The sequence below is a fragment of the Pseudonaja textilis genome, chromosome 1 (assembly GCF_049901715.1).
Source record: "Pseudonaja textilis isolate UNSWEBS1 chromosome 1, rPseTex1.2, whole genome shotgun sequence".
Taxonomy (NCBI): domain Eukaryota; kingdom Metazoa; phylum Chordata; class Lepidosauria; order Squamata; family Elapidae; genus Pseudonaja; species Pseudonaja textilis.
The window spans coordinates 74,338,987-74,355,071 of record NC_141990.1 but is presented as its reverse complement, the minus strand read 5'-3'; the positions used below and the strand labels follow the sequence as shown (position 1 = coordinate 74,355,071).

General features: G+C 37.0%; 1 long non-coding RNA gene across 1 annotated transcript; it reads right to left on the bottom strand.

Moving 5' to 3' along the window:
• Positions 1–6,147: 6,147 nt before the first annotated feature.
• LOC148127682 (uncharacterized) lies at positions 6,148–10,745 on the bottom strand. The gene is made up of 3 exons (XR_015741027.1): positions 10,687–10,745; positions 8,129–8,193; positions 6,148–6,616 (listed from the first exon to the last, which is right to left on the bottom strand). It is a non-coding gene; the product is annotated as an uncharacterized LOC148127682 (long non-coding RNA).
• Positions 10,746–16,085: the final 5,340 nt, after the last annotated feature.

Below are 16,085 nucleotides of genomic sequence, written 5' to 3'. Positions count from 1 at the left end.
ATACTTGATTACATGACAACAAGGCATGTTTGATGCTGGGGAATGTTTGCGTTTCTAGCAATAAATTGTAGACATTCCAAAGACTTTCATAATTTTTTGTAGTCAATCCATTTCATTTACTTTATCTATTGTCTTCCTCTTCTGCTTCATTTAACCATACCAAGGACAGAGAATTTCTAGTCCATTATTTATTCACACCCAAAGCATGTGAATTTCTACTTCTGATCTTCTCTTCAAGAGAGTGGTTCAGTCCTTACTAGATTCAAGATTAATACATGAGTTCTCCCCGTAATCCACTGTACTCTTAGTAACCATTGCCATACTTATAATTCAAAGGCATCTGTCTTCTTTTTCTGTCTCTCTCAACTAGCAGCTTTTACAGCATATATTTTACTCTGGAGAAAAAAAATGGCTTCACTCTTCTGTTTTTTACTGTCATATAACTATTCTTATCTTAATTATCTTGTCTAAGTTTGTCACTGCCTTCATTCCAAGGATTAACTTCCTCTTTATTTCTTCATACACTAGCCTTCTACACTTTCACTTCTTTGCCATCAACTGCCATTGCTGATAAGTACTTCTGTCTTGTTAATATTTAATATTCAGCCAGATGTTTCACTCCTATTTTTACTTTCATAATGAACTCTCTCAAGACTTCTTTACTTCCAACTAAAGTAGTGTCATCTGCATATTTGTTAGTCTTTGGGCCTCCATTTTTAATTCCTGCTGTCATCTATTCTAATCTTACTATTCTTATACATCTGCTTCCAGGTCTGACAGCAAATTCATTGCTTATTCTAGCTCCCTCTGTATTTGAGTTAGTTCCTGAATTTATTAGGATGTTAGACCCAAGGACCCAGCAATGATGCTTGGAGTTACTTCTGAGTACAGACAGTCCATGACCACAATGGAGCTCAAAATTTATGTCACTAAATGTGAAATTTGTTAAGTGAGTTTTATCCTGTTTTAATATATATATATATATAGCCACATTTGTTAAATGAATCTCTGCAGTTGTTAAATTCATGACCCAGTTGTGAAGTTTAATCTGGCTTCCTCATTGACTTTGCTCATCAGAAGGTCACAAAACTTGATCACATGACCTGGGATATTGCAACAGTCATAAATAAGAATCAGTTACCAAGCATCTGAATTATGATCACGTACCCATGGAGAAGCTGCATCAATCATATGAGAAATGGTCATAAGTCACTTTTTCAGTGCCTTTCTAACTTTGAACAGTCACTACATTTATTTATTTATTTGTTTGTTTGTTTGTTTATTTATTTTATATTGCCGCCTATTCGCCTATGGCGACTCAAGGTGGCTTACAGAATGTAAAACCATATTTAAAATAAAAAGCAATAAAAACTAACAAAAAGAATCAAATAAATTAATACAGTACAACAGAACAAAATCTAGAAAAAAATAAAAAATCACCCCAACTCCCACCCACCCCTGCCCCAACAATAGTAGATCACATGAACCATTTGATGGGCTCCATCCCACTCTGGGTTCCCCAGATCCACTAGCAAAACCAGGTCTTCAGTGCCTTCTGGAAGAGTAATAGAGTAGGGGCCATTCTAATCTCTGGGGGAATGATGTTCCAGAGAGAGAGAGAGACCCCAGAGAAGGCCCTTCTTCTGGGTACCACCAGGTATAGCTCCCTCAGAGATAGGACCCGCAGTATTCCCTGCCTCCCCGCTCTAATGGGCCTGATAGATGTGACTGGCAAGAGATGTTCCCTCAGATAGCCTGGTCCCAAGCCATGAAGGGCTTTAAAAGTGACAATCAGCACCTTGAATTGCACCCAGAACCAAATTGGCAACCAATGCAGCTCCCGCAGGAGAGGTGAAACATGTGCACGCCAGGATCTGCAAAAACCATGCAGGCTGCTGCATTTTGCACCAACTGGAGCTTCCGGGTGTGTTCTTCAAGGGCAGCCCTATGTAGAGCACATTGCAATAATCAAGATGGGAAGTGACTAAGGCATGAGTGATTGTGAGTAGGAACTGTTGATTCAGGAAAGGATGTAACTGGTGCACAACCCACAGTTGCACAAAGGCCTTCCTGGCCACAATCGCCATCTGCTCTTCGATGAAATGAAAATGAAAAAAATGAACTGTCATGAGTTGAGAACTACCTGTAGTTTCTTTATTTTGTTTGCCTATTGATAGAAATCTTGCCAGACTAAAGCAGGTATCTGCCTAAGTATTAGCTTTAATGATTTGCTATGGAGGATCTGCCTTCATATAAGGGAAATATTCTGAATCTCTTCTTTACATTGACCTTATATTTTGACTGTATAACTTCCAAGTTAAATCTTGTTGACACTCCTCCCTTGAATTCCCAAGTTTAATCTGTATGTTTATGGTAAGTATCTATCCTTAATATGTATTATGTGGCCAGTTCCACAACTTGCACCTAGGAATGTGTTTGGGTTCCCATTACGTACAGGTAGTCCTCAACTTACTTCAGCTCATATAATGATCATTGAAAGTTGTCACTGAAAACAAGTGACTTATGATCAATTTTCACACTTATGATCATTGTAGCATCCCCAATATCATGTAATCAAAATTCAGATGCTTGGCAACTGGCTCATATTTATGATGGTTGTGTCCCAAGGTCATATGATCACTCTTTGTAACCTTCTAACAAGCAAAGTCAATGGGGAAACCAGATTCATTTAACAACCGTGTTACTAACTTAACAACTGCAATGATTCACTTAATTGCGGTAAGAAAGATTGTAAAATGGAGCAAAACTCACTTAACAAATGTCTCACTTAGCAACAGAAATGATGGGTTCACTTGTGGTTGAAAGATAAGGATTATCTGTAGTTGATGTTATACTGTATATCAAGAATCCCCAAACTTGGCAACTTTAAGACTTGTGGACTTCAACTCCCAGAATTCCTCAGTCAGCATAGTTTTTCATATATAGCTATGCTAGCTGAGGAATTCTGGGAGTTGAAGTCCACAAGTCTTAAAGTTGCCAAGTTTGGGGACCTCTGCTGTATATGAAAAGATGTCCAGGTGTAGAATATGTGCTTATATTGCTTGAAGCAATAGTAGTAAACCCTTTGGTAAACTCTTAATAGCTATTTCTTGGATTATGGGGTTTATTGAGTCCAAACCCTCCATTTCTCTACTTTTTTCGTTTCAGTCACTTCTCTTTTCTTAATGTTGTATTTAGCATGTAACAGTTTTTTGAGAATTTCTCAGATTTTTCTAACCGTTGTTAGATGGTTTACATGTTTGTATTATACTGGTGTTCACCAGATATCTACTAATTCTAATAGATACTACCTTATCATTTATTGTCTTACATGGAGGACATAGTTAGTCCCTTTTGTGTATCTTTTCCACTCCATTCTTCAGTATTGTCTCAATGGTACATCATGAAACCTTTTTAACTTAAAGTGGCCCATTCCAGTGCATTTAAATTTATGTACAGTATTGCTAAAATTACCATTCTAATAGTTTTATTTAAGATATTATTTTATTGTAAACAATCACTTTGAAAACATGCGCTCATAAAATGCCATTAAATGGAAAGTCAAGGAGCCATAAGGCACTCCTGCTTTGCAAATTCTGTGCAAATTCACAGATAGACCTAATGCCTCTTTTGGGGAGAATACCAAAAGGGAATCTATGTATCCAAATGTTACGAGCTGTTCTCTTCTTTTTAAAGCAGTTCTCCAAAATCAGGTGGGAGAATCACCAAAGAACACAAAAAGAGATAGGAAATGTCTTTTTTCAAAACAACTTTCCAAAAATGAAGGAATTAATCAATAAACAAGACATGTCAATTCTAGAATAATAAGCACCTCACCTGGAAACATATTGATTTTAAACTTAGAATTTATTGATATGAATTCATGATCACCGATAGGGTCATGCATGCTGTGCCTGACATGAAAATTTAGGATAAACAATGTAGCTTTGGTAGCTTTCCATTGTTATTGGCTGACATTATTGAGATATATAACCCCAGGGTTTAAAATGCCTGCAGAACAAAATCAATTGTATTAACAGCATTTGCTTTGTACCCCCTCTGTGTTATTTCCTTTGCACATTAGAAGATCCCATTATGAATTTGCCAGTTAGTTAGTAGAGCATGAATACCATGCAATATGGCAGGAGTGATAACACATCCTTTGTAGCAGTGGTAAATTTTGGAACAACTATCACTTCCTACAGCACCTTGTCATGAATGATGGCAGATTGCCATCTGTATAGTGATGGTAATACTTCATTTCAAACAATTTCTTGCTGTAAAATAAAGAATTTTTTTTCATTGCTGGATACAGCAAAGGATGATTCAGAGGTTTGGCTAGAACAATAGATTTGGCTAATATAAATGCAGAAATACTTATTCTACTCATATCATGGTAGCACTGCTAATTGCCATAATATAAGAAAAACATAAGCAATTATTTATGTTTCTTTTTAAAAAAAATTTTATTGATTTTTAAAAACAAACATAAACAAACAAAACATAAAACATAAAACATCTTTTTTGAAAGCAGCTTGATCCCAGGGTATATCTCTTCGTACAGACACAAATTCAAATTCATGCTCATTTTATATACCATTCCATATCTTATTACCATTCCACATTTTCTGTATAGCTTCTCCCCTCTTTTAACTTTCTTAATTTTATTTTATTTATTTCATCTCAGTTCAGATCATTATACTTATATTCTTTGTCTGTCCTATTTCCAGCTGTCTATTATCTTTTCTCATTAAACAAAATTTCTCCTGTAATCAGTGATTGAAGTATGACGCCTTTATCTCTTTCCTCTAAATTTATAACACTTAGTATAATACATAACTTCCATTCAGATTCTGCTTAGTACATTCTAAAGTTACACACTATATTTTAAAAAGAGAAAAAATTATAAATATATAATATAAAACAACAATCCATACCAATTCAAATCTATCGTTAATATTAATATTCATTTAAATCTTAAACATTTTACACATTACTTTTCAAACAAGTATCATACTTCTATGGGAACACTTATAAACTTTCCATAGTTATTTCGCCACCAACTTCACTTATATTTTAAAACATTGTGTCATTAAAATGTTCCCACTCCTTCCTAATTCAATTCTCTCATTTATTTCATTTCATTTATTTTGTTCACAAAAGTTTCACTGAATTACACCAAGTATTTTATCCCACTTTTTAATCATATGTTGTTTCTAATTTTCTAACATTATTTCTAATACAAATATAACAATACAATCTTATGTACCTTTGAAGAATCACTTTTTCAGTTAAGTTTTTACCCATTATCTCTAAATAAGTCCTGTTTCTTTACATCTTGCTCCACACCTTTGTAGCTTCTCTTCCCTTCCTTCCTCCCTTGCTTCTTCTCTCTGCCCTTTTTACCCCCTTGTCTCTCCACCTCCATTTCCCTCTTCTGTATTCCCCTTTTCTGTTGCTTTCTACTGTTATATCCACTTTTCACCTTATTTTTCCCTTTTTTGGTTGTTAGGTCTTAAAGTCTCCATTTTCTTTTCCTCCTTTCCCCTTTCTTCCCCAAGTAAAGTTACTTGTTCATTAAAGATGGCTTCTTCTTTGTCCCAATCTTCTTGTTGCGTAGTCTTTTCTTGTAGTTTCTCGTAGGTACAGATCGCCATTTCTAAGAATTGAAAAACAGAGCCAAGAGAGCCCTTCCCTTCTTGTTCCTCTTTGTATTTTTAAAATTCCATTTTTAGTTCATCCACAAGTGATGCCATTGTAAAAAAAATTTTTTTTCAAACAACCACCCAAGTGTTTTTAGTCATTCAAATATAATTTCCAAAAGTCCCAAAGTCACCAAGCAATCCAAATACATACAAGCTGTTTATTTTAACACTTTCTTCTTTTTTCACTTTTATTTTAACACTTTCTTCTTTTATTTTAACACTTTCTTCTTTTCTTTTTTCTTTTTTACAATGGCATCCACAAGTGATGCCATTGTAAAAAAATTTTTTTTCAAACAACCACCCAAGTGTTTTTAGTCATTCAAATATAATTTCCAAAGTCACCAAGCAATCCAAATACACACAAGCTGTTTATTTTAACACTTTCTTCTTTTTTCACTTTCTCTTCTTGGGGTTACTGTTTAGTTACAAAGTTCCAGTTAAAATGTATCTTTTAGAAGTCTTGTTAGGATTTAACCAGATTCTTTTAAATTCCAGGCAGTCTCCTCCTTCCAAATCCTGCTCTTATTCTTTTCCTCTCCCTTCCCACTTACAGCAAAAAAAGAGGTTTTTTTAGTGTTCAGAAATCTTTATTGTCCCCTTGACATTTAATTATCCAGTTTAATTACCTATTAATGCCAAAGTGGGTTTTTCCGATTTCTCATTCATCTCTGTTCTCTGTCAACGTAAGGAAGGAGAGTGAAAAAAAACTTTCCCTTTTCACTTTCATTCGCTGCTTCAGAATCTTCCTTGGGAGCGATGTATCTTTTTTAAAAATTTAAATTCCAGGATACCTTAATTGTTGCTTCTTATCCCAGTCAGCCAAAACTTTCACTTCTTAACTTCCTCCTGCACTTTCTTTTCCAGATGAGTGCTTCTTTGAGGCGGCCATTTCTGACCGCCGCTCTTACCACCTTCGGGAAAGAAAGTTTAGCCAGCTGGGGAGGAAAGATGCGGTTTTCCTCGACCCTGCTGGGATCTCCCCCCTCTTCGCCACCTCTACAGGGTGGCTTAGCCCCGAAGCCAACTGGCTCGGGATGCTCCAGCGGCGAGCCCAGGCAGAAACCGCGCATGATTGCAGATTCCTGCCTGCCGCTGAAGCCCTGAAAACTAGAAGTCCAGCAATTATTTTTGTTTCTTGATGCTATCGCCCAAAATTCAACTTTTTAAAAAAATATCTATCTATTCAACCCTAACCCTAGTCTGCCATTCATTCAGGAGCTCACAAAAACATATATAGCATATCCTCATATCCTCCCCCCTCCCAAAAAACCCCCCCACAAACTTATGAGGTAGGCTGATAAGAGAAGGATCATCTGACCCAAAGTCACTCAGTAAGCTCCTTTGCTATGTAGAGGACTAGAAACTGAATGTCCTACTCCAGTGTTTCTCAACTTGGCAACATTAAAATGTGTGGACTTCGATTCCCAGACTTCCCAATCAGCATCCTGGCTGGGTGTTAGATATGGGCTAGATTGAAGAGGCAGGACAACGGGGAGAGGGAAAGGATCTCTTTATTTACTTCTGAGTAAAGACTGCAGCCAGGTGTGCCTGCTGTTCTTTTTACAGGTTGCTGTCCACAATTTCGGCCACTGGTGGCTGTTCATTTTCCTGCCCAGAAAATGAACCAATGGGGGAAGTCTGACATCACTGACTTTTCCCCATTGAATATAACACTGGGGAAGTTTTGAAACTGAAGTCCTCTAATCTTAACATTGCCAAGGTTGAGAAACACTGAACTAGTTCAGGACTCAAACCATACTTACTTGCTCTTCAGTGTTTTTACAGAGATTCCATTCCATATTGAACATCTTGAGTTCCATAGCAAGAGACAATTTCATGAGTAGCATGACAAAGGAATGTACCACAATTTTCCTCTTGTAGAAAGTTAGCACCCACTCCTCCCCTAGAATAGAGAAATATTCTAGGAAATATTAAAAAGGCAGAATATTATATTTCCCTGGATGAGAAAAGAAGAAACATGTTTTTTAAAAACAAAACAGCTCCCTGCCCCTGGCAGATACTCGGTGCACAGTAAGACTGAGCCAGCCTATTTACAAAACAAAAGTCCTCTATCTCCAGGGTGATGGGATTAAGACATGACCCCTTAGGACATAATAGGTTTAGCCCTCTGACCCATCTAACAACAGGGCTCACTGCATTGGGAAATCACCTGGGGACATTACATCATCCAGCACAGTTCAACCAGACTTATCCCAGACAAACTGGATTTGAACATGACCCCTGCAGCAACCAATAGAATACCTACCCTTGCCACAGGAACAGGAAGCTCAAAGTCAAGGCCCAAGAGAGGGTACTGGCTTTGGAATTAGGATTCTTTCTTATTCATCTATGGGAATGCAGGTTTTTTTAAATGATATTGGGAAAGTTTTGCATTTTAAACTTCCTGTAATGAAATATATTACCTGAAACACATGCCTCTTTCTTCAATGACTTGTTTGTCTATATGCACATTGCCACGCATGTGTGTCTGGAAGTAGAAGAGTGGACATTATTTAAAAGAATAAAATTCAGGTCAATCTTGTTTTGTTGCTTTAATATTCAAGAAGTCTGGCAGGATCTCAAACCTACATATAAATACTTATATAGTTAGAATGTTAGGTTAAACTGGAAGCAGCTATTTACCTTTTTTTTGTAAGATACAAAATTAGCTATGATGTCAGATGTACTTAAACCTTAGGTATTTTTAAGAGAAAAAAAACACTACCAAACAGTTAAGTATAATCCTGTAGAGTTTAACTCCCAACTAGAGTGAAGATTCAGCAGTTACGTCATGGGGCAGCTATGGCTTCTGTGTACTCCTTTTTACAACCCTGTAATCCCTTAATCTGGGATAGTGTTGAGACAACTGGATAGAGATGAATGTTTACTGATTGGATGCCTTTCTTGATGTCATGCAGAGTTCACAGCAGATTTTTTTCTTTGTACCTTAGGAGAAAAACATCTGCTGCTACCTAGGATTCAATTCTCAACATTCCTTGTGAAAGGAGAACATTTTCACCACTAGGCCACCCTGCTGCTCCTATAGCTTCTGTTATTCTTCTGAATAAGAATAATAGAATATGGTGGAATTTAAGAATAAATGCATACAAGTCTGGGGAGATTTCTTCTGGTATGATTGCATGCATTTACTCTATAAGAATCTACTTCCTAAAAAACATAAACAATACAGCATTAAAATGTCCACTTTATAGATTTAAAACATTCCCAGTAGGTAGACAAATCTGATTAAAAGCAAATAAAAATAATAAAACATCACATACTACAAAATAGTATAGTATGAATTATTCTGATCGACCACTGATCATTAACTGCTCCAACCTCCAGAATACCATCACAGAAGGGACAAGTCCAAATCTAAACACTAGTAGGCTCCACTAGTGCTGCTGCAAGAAACGTTACGATCTGGTCTCAGATTCCACCTTATTTCACAGAAGTGGGGAGACTATTAAAAATTTCCCTGGAATGTTCAATTCTGGGTGGAGAATCTGGTGCTGAAGGTATCAAGCCACACAATCTGACTGCTTTTTATTCCATGTTTACTACACTGTAGATCAGGGGTGTCCAACTTTGGCAACTTTAAGACTTATGGACTTCAACTCCCAGAATTCCCCAGCCAGCTTGTTGTCAAGGTTGGACCGCCTGTTGTAGATATATAATGTGTTTCAGTGGTGATATTCTATCAGTTTGTCCCTGTTCTGCCAAGTCGGTAGCGGCAATGAACAGCGGAGACCAAACCAGTTCTCTCCGCCGTTCTACTGTTAGGCCCACCCACCCACCTGGGCTCCCATACTTACCTTTGTCCTCTGAATTTGAAGCACAGCTGCTTTGTGCAGCACAGAAGAATGCTGTGCAGCAGCTGCTGAAGCGACCAAGAGAGCGCAAGCTTGCAGGAGGCGAGTTAGAACGTGCACGCAAAGTGTGTGCACGTGCGCAAAGCACGCCCACCAAGCCACGTCCACCAAACCAATGGTAAAACTATTTGAATCCCACCACTGATGTGCATCCACCATTATGGCACCACAGCACAAAGGGAATGAACTGGATGAGGACTCTAGCACTTAATGAAGGAAAGTGAGACTACTGGCTCTTAAGCATATTTCCAAAATGTTATTGGAACAGAATTGCACCAGGATATATCCCATTCTTTCCCAAATAAAATTGAAGGGATGATGCAACTAAACAGGAAGAATGGTGTTAGAACATGAATATGCTATAGGTAGTCCTCGACTTATAACAGTTCATTGAATGACTGTTCAAAGTTATAACGGCACTGAAAAAAGTGACTTATGACTGTTTTTCACACTTACGACCATTGCCACATCCTCGTGGTCATGTGATCAAAATTCAGAAGCTTGGCAACTTGTTTGTGTTTAGGATGGTTGCAATGTCCTGGGGTCATGTGATCACCTTTTGTGACTTTCTGACAAGCAAAGTCAATGGGGAAGTCAGACTCACTTAACAACCAAGTTACTAACTTAGTAGCTGCAGTGAGTCACTTAACAACTGTGGCAAGAAAAGTCATAAAATGGGGCTAAAAGTCACTTAACAAATGTCCCACTGAGCAACATAAATCTTGTATTCTATTGTCATCGTAAGTTGAGGACTACTCATATGACAAAGTAGAAAATGGGAAAGGGGCCAACCAGAGACAATTCCGTCTTTCTCCAACCCTCCTGATTTTACACCATTTTCCTCAGACTGTAGTAGGGCAATTCACTGGAAGAATCATTCTGATTTCAGGATGGACATCTTCATTCAGCTTCCAATCCTCCCTTTCTCTTTGCTACCTCACAGGGCATTTTACACAAGGTCAACACTTTTTAAATTCCCTTTTTGTGTGTAGTTGCTAAAGTGCTACTCGTATCAATAAACTGAAATAAAATTTTACAACATTTTTTGCACTTGGAGTAGTAACTAAGAGAAACACATCTTGGGTGAATAAAAAATAGTTCTCAATTACCCCAAAATATCCCCAAACATAGCAAAGCCAGAGGTGGTATTCAGCAGGTGATATTCAAGAACCGGTAGCAGAAATTTTGAATAGTTTGGAGAATCGGTGGTAACCTTCCCCCAGGAGTGGGGAGGGAATGGGGATTTTATAGCATCCTTTCCCTGCCACACCCACCAAGCCACGTCCACAGAATCGGTAGTAAAAAATTTGAATCCCACCACTGATTGCAAAGCCCACATTTTTAACAAATAAAACTACTTTATTCTATCTTTGTACCTGCCATGAGCAGCCTGAACATATCTAAATTCATCTCTTCCAATCACAAACATGCAATATTCTCTTTAGATGTTACAATTGAATAGGAGGAATCTATATGATAAGAGAATTTTGCAATTGGGAGCATTCCTGAGTCAAAATAATAACAATAACAAAAACAACAACAACAACAAAACAACAGCAACAACAACAACAATAATAATAATAACCAAGAATCAAGCAAAGCAATAGGGGAAGCTGGATTTACTTAATAACTGCAGTGATTTGCTTAACAACCATGGCAAGGAAGGTTGTAAAATCAGGGTGACTTGCTTAACAAACGCCTTCCTTAGCAAAGGAATTCCATTCCCAATTGTGGTCATAAGTCAATGACTATCTGCATTAATGGATACTGAATGGACCATGGGGGGGAAAAACCTGGGGATCATTTTCAAATGCCACCTGATATCCTACTGGCTCACCAAGTAAGGGCCAATATTATATGCTTTTTTGAGCATCAAGATTCTAAGAAGCCATTCATTTAAAAGAACCAGAGTCTCTACAATATTTCAGTAAGCACATGAGGCCATCTAGAGGCAAATCTGAGAACAGTCAAAGTCAAGAGTCCAAAATTAGTATGCTGCTATCCAATATGCTTTATATGAAGTACTTCTGAAGCATTAATTTTAAAGACTTTCTTTCGTCCTTAAGAATAAATGTATGTGTGTATATAACCACACCATGCAAGATAATTTTACAGTAAAACTGTCTTCTGCAGATAATTAATTCTTTACTATATAAATCGATATTTTTATCTGGATAGCAAAAAATAGAATAGAATATAATAGAATTCTTTAATTGGCCAAGTGTGATTGGACACCCAAGGAATTTGTCTTGATGCAAATGCTCTCAGTATACATAAAAGAAAAGATACATTCGTCAAGAATCATAAGGTACAATGCTTAATAATAGTCATAGGGTACAATAAGCAATCAAATCATACTAGGAAACCATCCATTTAAATCGTAAGGATACAGGCGACAAAGTTACAGTCTTACAGTCACAAGTGGGAGGGGAGGGGCGATAAGGAATGATGAGAAGATTAATAGTAATCGTAGTGCAGACTTTGTAAATAATTGGATAGCGTTGAGGGAATTATTTGTTTAGCAGAGTGATGGCGTTCAGGAAAAAATATGCCAGATAGTTTTAGTGTCTTTGTTAATTTTCAAATTATAATAGCCAACCACAATACCTCCCCCCCAAAAATAATTAGGAGTATTTTTAATTCTATAAATTATGCGAGTACGATATGCCATTTCAGATTTGTGGACCCTTATAAATTTCCTAGATGATGCTGACAATTAAGAAATCACCTATGTATTTCTTTTAAAAGACGATGCAGATTTGTGGATGCTAATTTAATTTTTTATAAAATTAGGGATGTAAGCTTAATCGAAATTCAGTATATCTCACCACCATGGGTCTGACATGCCAGCAGCTGACTATGGGTTAGAACAGTCTGCTCTCCAGATGCTCCGTTGCAACTTAAAACCTCTACCTTCCCTTCTTGCAGCTCTTAACCTTTAAATTGACTTGATAAAGTGAAACTTTCAGAGAGAGGAGTTCCATACAGGACTGTGAGCTTTGTATAATAGATCCTACAACCACTATATGTTTTTACCAGTTTACTGAATGCAATGGATCAGTACAGGGAAAAAAGGGCATTAAAGCAATTCTAATGGGCCTGCCGGTACTACAACTCCTGGTCTACACCGTCTAATATCTATTTCACCTAATGAAATGGGTATGTGAGATGAGACACCTATACATGTGCACAGGTCACTTTGCAAATGTTTCCACCTCCCATAAGTTGCTTACATTTTGGGCTTTCTCTTTTCAAATATCCATAACCCATGGATGGACATTATGGCAAAGCAAGGGAGCTTAGAGTCAGCCTTATGAACTCTACACATAGGAAATAATCTAATGGAATGTGATGTCAGACAGAAATAACTCCCTCAAAAATGGAAACGTGTGTGCTGGAAGGCTATTGGAGGTGTGGCCCTCAATGAAATCAAGTTTGACACTCCTGGTATAGAGGAATAGAGTGTCATAGTATAGCAAGAGAAAACTGTGCATTATTAATCTTCAGCTATATTCTCGATATATTCTCCTATTGTCCTCAATTATTTGCACCCATTTTCTGTATTTATACTTATGTTTATTATCTTGTAAGCTATTGACAAATAAATAAAATAAATAAAAAATATTTACCCAAGCCCAATGAACAGAAGCTTCTGCACATTCATCAACATCCAAATACGAGTACAAAGCATTCATGCCACACTATTTCAATAAGTATCTTATTATATCCATCAAATGCTTAAGACGTGCATCATAAACTTCCTTCTCCCTTCCAGTCAAGTCTCTTTTATGAAATGGAAGGTAATATCCACAAGGTGGAGCACACAGACCAGGTATCCAAGCATCAGAACTCAGCATTTCCTCTTATCCATTTTCCCTTGATGATGATAATGATGATTGCTTTTATTTTGTTTGCTGTTTTACTGGAAGAAAGGGGAATATAAGTGTGCATAAGGTGTGCCCAAGTACATATATACCAGAGGTGGTATTCAGCAGGTTCTGACCACTTCTGGAGAACCGGTAGCGGAAATTTTGAGTAGTTCAGAGTACCAGCAAAGACCACCTCTGACTGGAGATTTTGCAGTAACCTTCTCCTGCCACGCCCACCAAGCTATGTCCACAGAACCAGTAGTGAAAAAAATTGAATCCCACCACTGATATATACATGTGTGTTACATTGCAGATGTTTCCTGGGTTGGGTGTTTTTAGAATTGGTTTCAGCTGAAGTTGGAAACCTGAGGTTGACTTTTGATAAGAAAAGGTGGAGGATATATGGATATTGTATATAATTTTTGCCTTTTTTATCATTATTTTAAATATACTTTTCCTTTTGTAGGTGGATTTCATCAAATTCAGAGTTTTCTTTCCTTCACTAAAGAATAGAACAGAATAGAATAGAATAGAATAGAATAACAGAGTTGAAAGAGACCTTGGAGGTCTTCTAGTCCAACCCCCTGCCTAGGCAGGAAACCCTAATATAGTAGCTTTTCTAGACTGTACCTAGAACTATTCTCAGACACCATAAATATTTATGATGGCAACAAAAAAATTTTTTAAAAAGGTTTATTAGAAGGCTGCAAAAATCTGGATAACCAATAGATAGAAGCAAATGGGGGGATTGCAACTTGTGTGAATATTTTCAGCTCTGGTCTGACTGCTCAAATTAGATCTCAGCAAGAATCTTTGGTCTCTCCAGTTCCTCTGCATCCCATATGCGGGTTTTTCATATACTGTAAGAAGCAGACATATTGACCAAGGTACAACTATGTGTTCTTATACAGGTAGTCCTTGACTTATGGCCACAATTAAGCCCAAAATTTCTGTTACATTTGTTAAATGAATGTTGCCCCATTTTATGACCTTTCTTGCCATAGTGGTTAAGTGAAGCATTATGGTTGTTACGTTAGTAACACAGTTGTTATGTGAATCTGGCTTTCCCATTGATTTTGCTTGCCAGAAGATCGCAAAAGGTGATCCCATGACCCAGTAGTGGGATTCAATTTTTTTTTACTACCGGTTCTATGGGCATGGCTTGGTGGGCGTGGCAGGGGAAGGATACTGTAAAATCTCCAGTCAGAAGTGGTATTTGCCAGTTCTCCAAACTACTCAAAACTTCTGCTACTGGTTCTCCAGAATTGGTCAGAACCTGCTGAATACCACCTCTGCCATGACCCCGGGACACTGCAAGCATCATAGATACATGCCGCTTGCCAAGCATCCAAATTTTGATTATATAACCATGAGGATGTTGTGATTGTCATAAGTGTGAAAAACGGTCATAAGTACTTTTTCAGTGCTATTGTAACTTTGAATGGTCATTAAATGAACTATCATATATCAAAGACTACCTTTATTGTCCTGTACTAAACCATCATGCCAGCAGCAATATTAAATTCTCTCCATTTGATGTCTTGAAATTGCTTCGTGTCACATACAATTATCTATTTAAAATGTCCCACTGTTTAGCTTTTGTTTTGTTTTTAGGAAGAAAACTATCTTGGAAGAAGGTCAAACGTGTAAATAATTAACGTGAAACATTTTATCCTTCCTTCTAGTGAATTCAAAATACTTGTCTTGACCTATATTTGAACAATGTTAGGAAATATATGGCAACTATTTTCCCATTAATAACACCCCTCCGCTGTTTTCCTTTTTTTTTCCTTTTAGGATCAAAATTGCTTTTTTCCCCTACATTTCCTTAATTTATTGTACTGACTTGTCAAATTGGTAAAGCAAAACCAAAGATTAAACAGGAAATTTCCATTTAAATTTCTATATCTCCGATTGCCAGCAAGCCAAATAACACTGAACAAGTAACTATGAATTATTCTTTCAGCTAATTTGGACATACCAGTTTGCTTTCCATAGTGAATTAACATCTGCTTTCTGAAGCCTTTTCAGGAATTCATCATTTTTCCTCTCTGGTTTTTTTTTTCCCCTAAATCAGCCTGAAACCAGACAAACATCTGTTTGACTTTCTGACAGGCCATTTTTCTAAGGGTGTTTAATTACAGCTTCTTCCTGACAGCCAAAGATGGAAGAGCCACTTGTTGGCAATCTCTGACTGGTTGTGTTCTCAGAAGCAGGCAGTTAAAAAATGACTCCCATTCCTCACCTATGTTGGAAGAATTCGTTCGTAAGGAAAAATACATAGAGAAGTGCTTGCAGAAATTAGATTCCTCAGCCGTGTAGGCCCCATTGCTGGTGCCTATGGAACCCCAAAGGATCTGTTTAGGTTACCTTCCTTTTACTTTTATTCTATTTTTCTGATTTGTAAATAATGAATCCTCTAATAATACAATTAATTATCTAAGTTTTCTTTCTTTTTTTCACTGCACAATCAGTATATTTTTTCTTGGTCGTGTATGTTTTTTAAATTGTTTATATTTATATTTCTCTATTAGATTAAAAAAAAGGTCTAGGGATAAAAGTAATTTGAAGATTAAATTTGGGGTGAACATGTAAGTTTGGTAATATTCTTTGATTTATTCTTTGATTTGTCTAGAGAT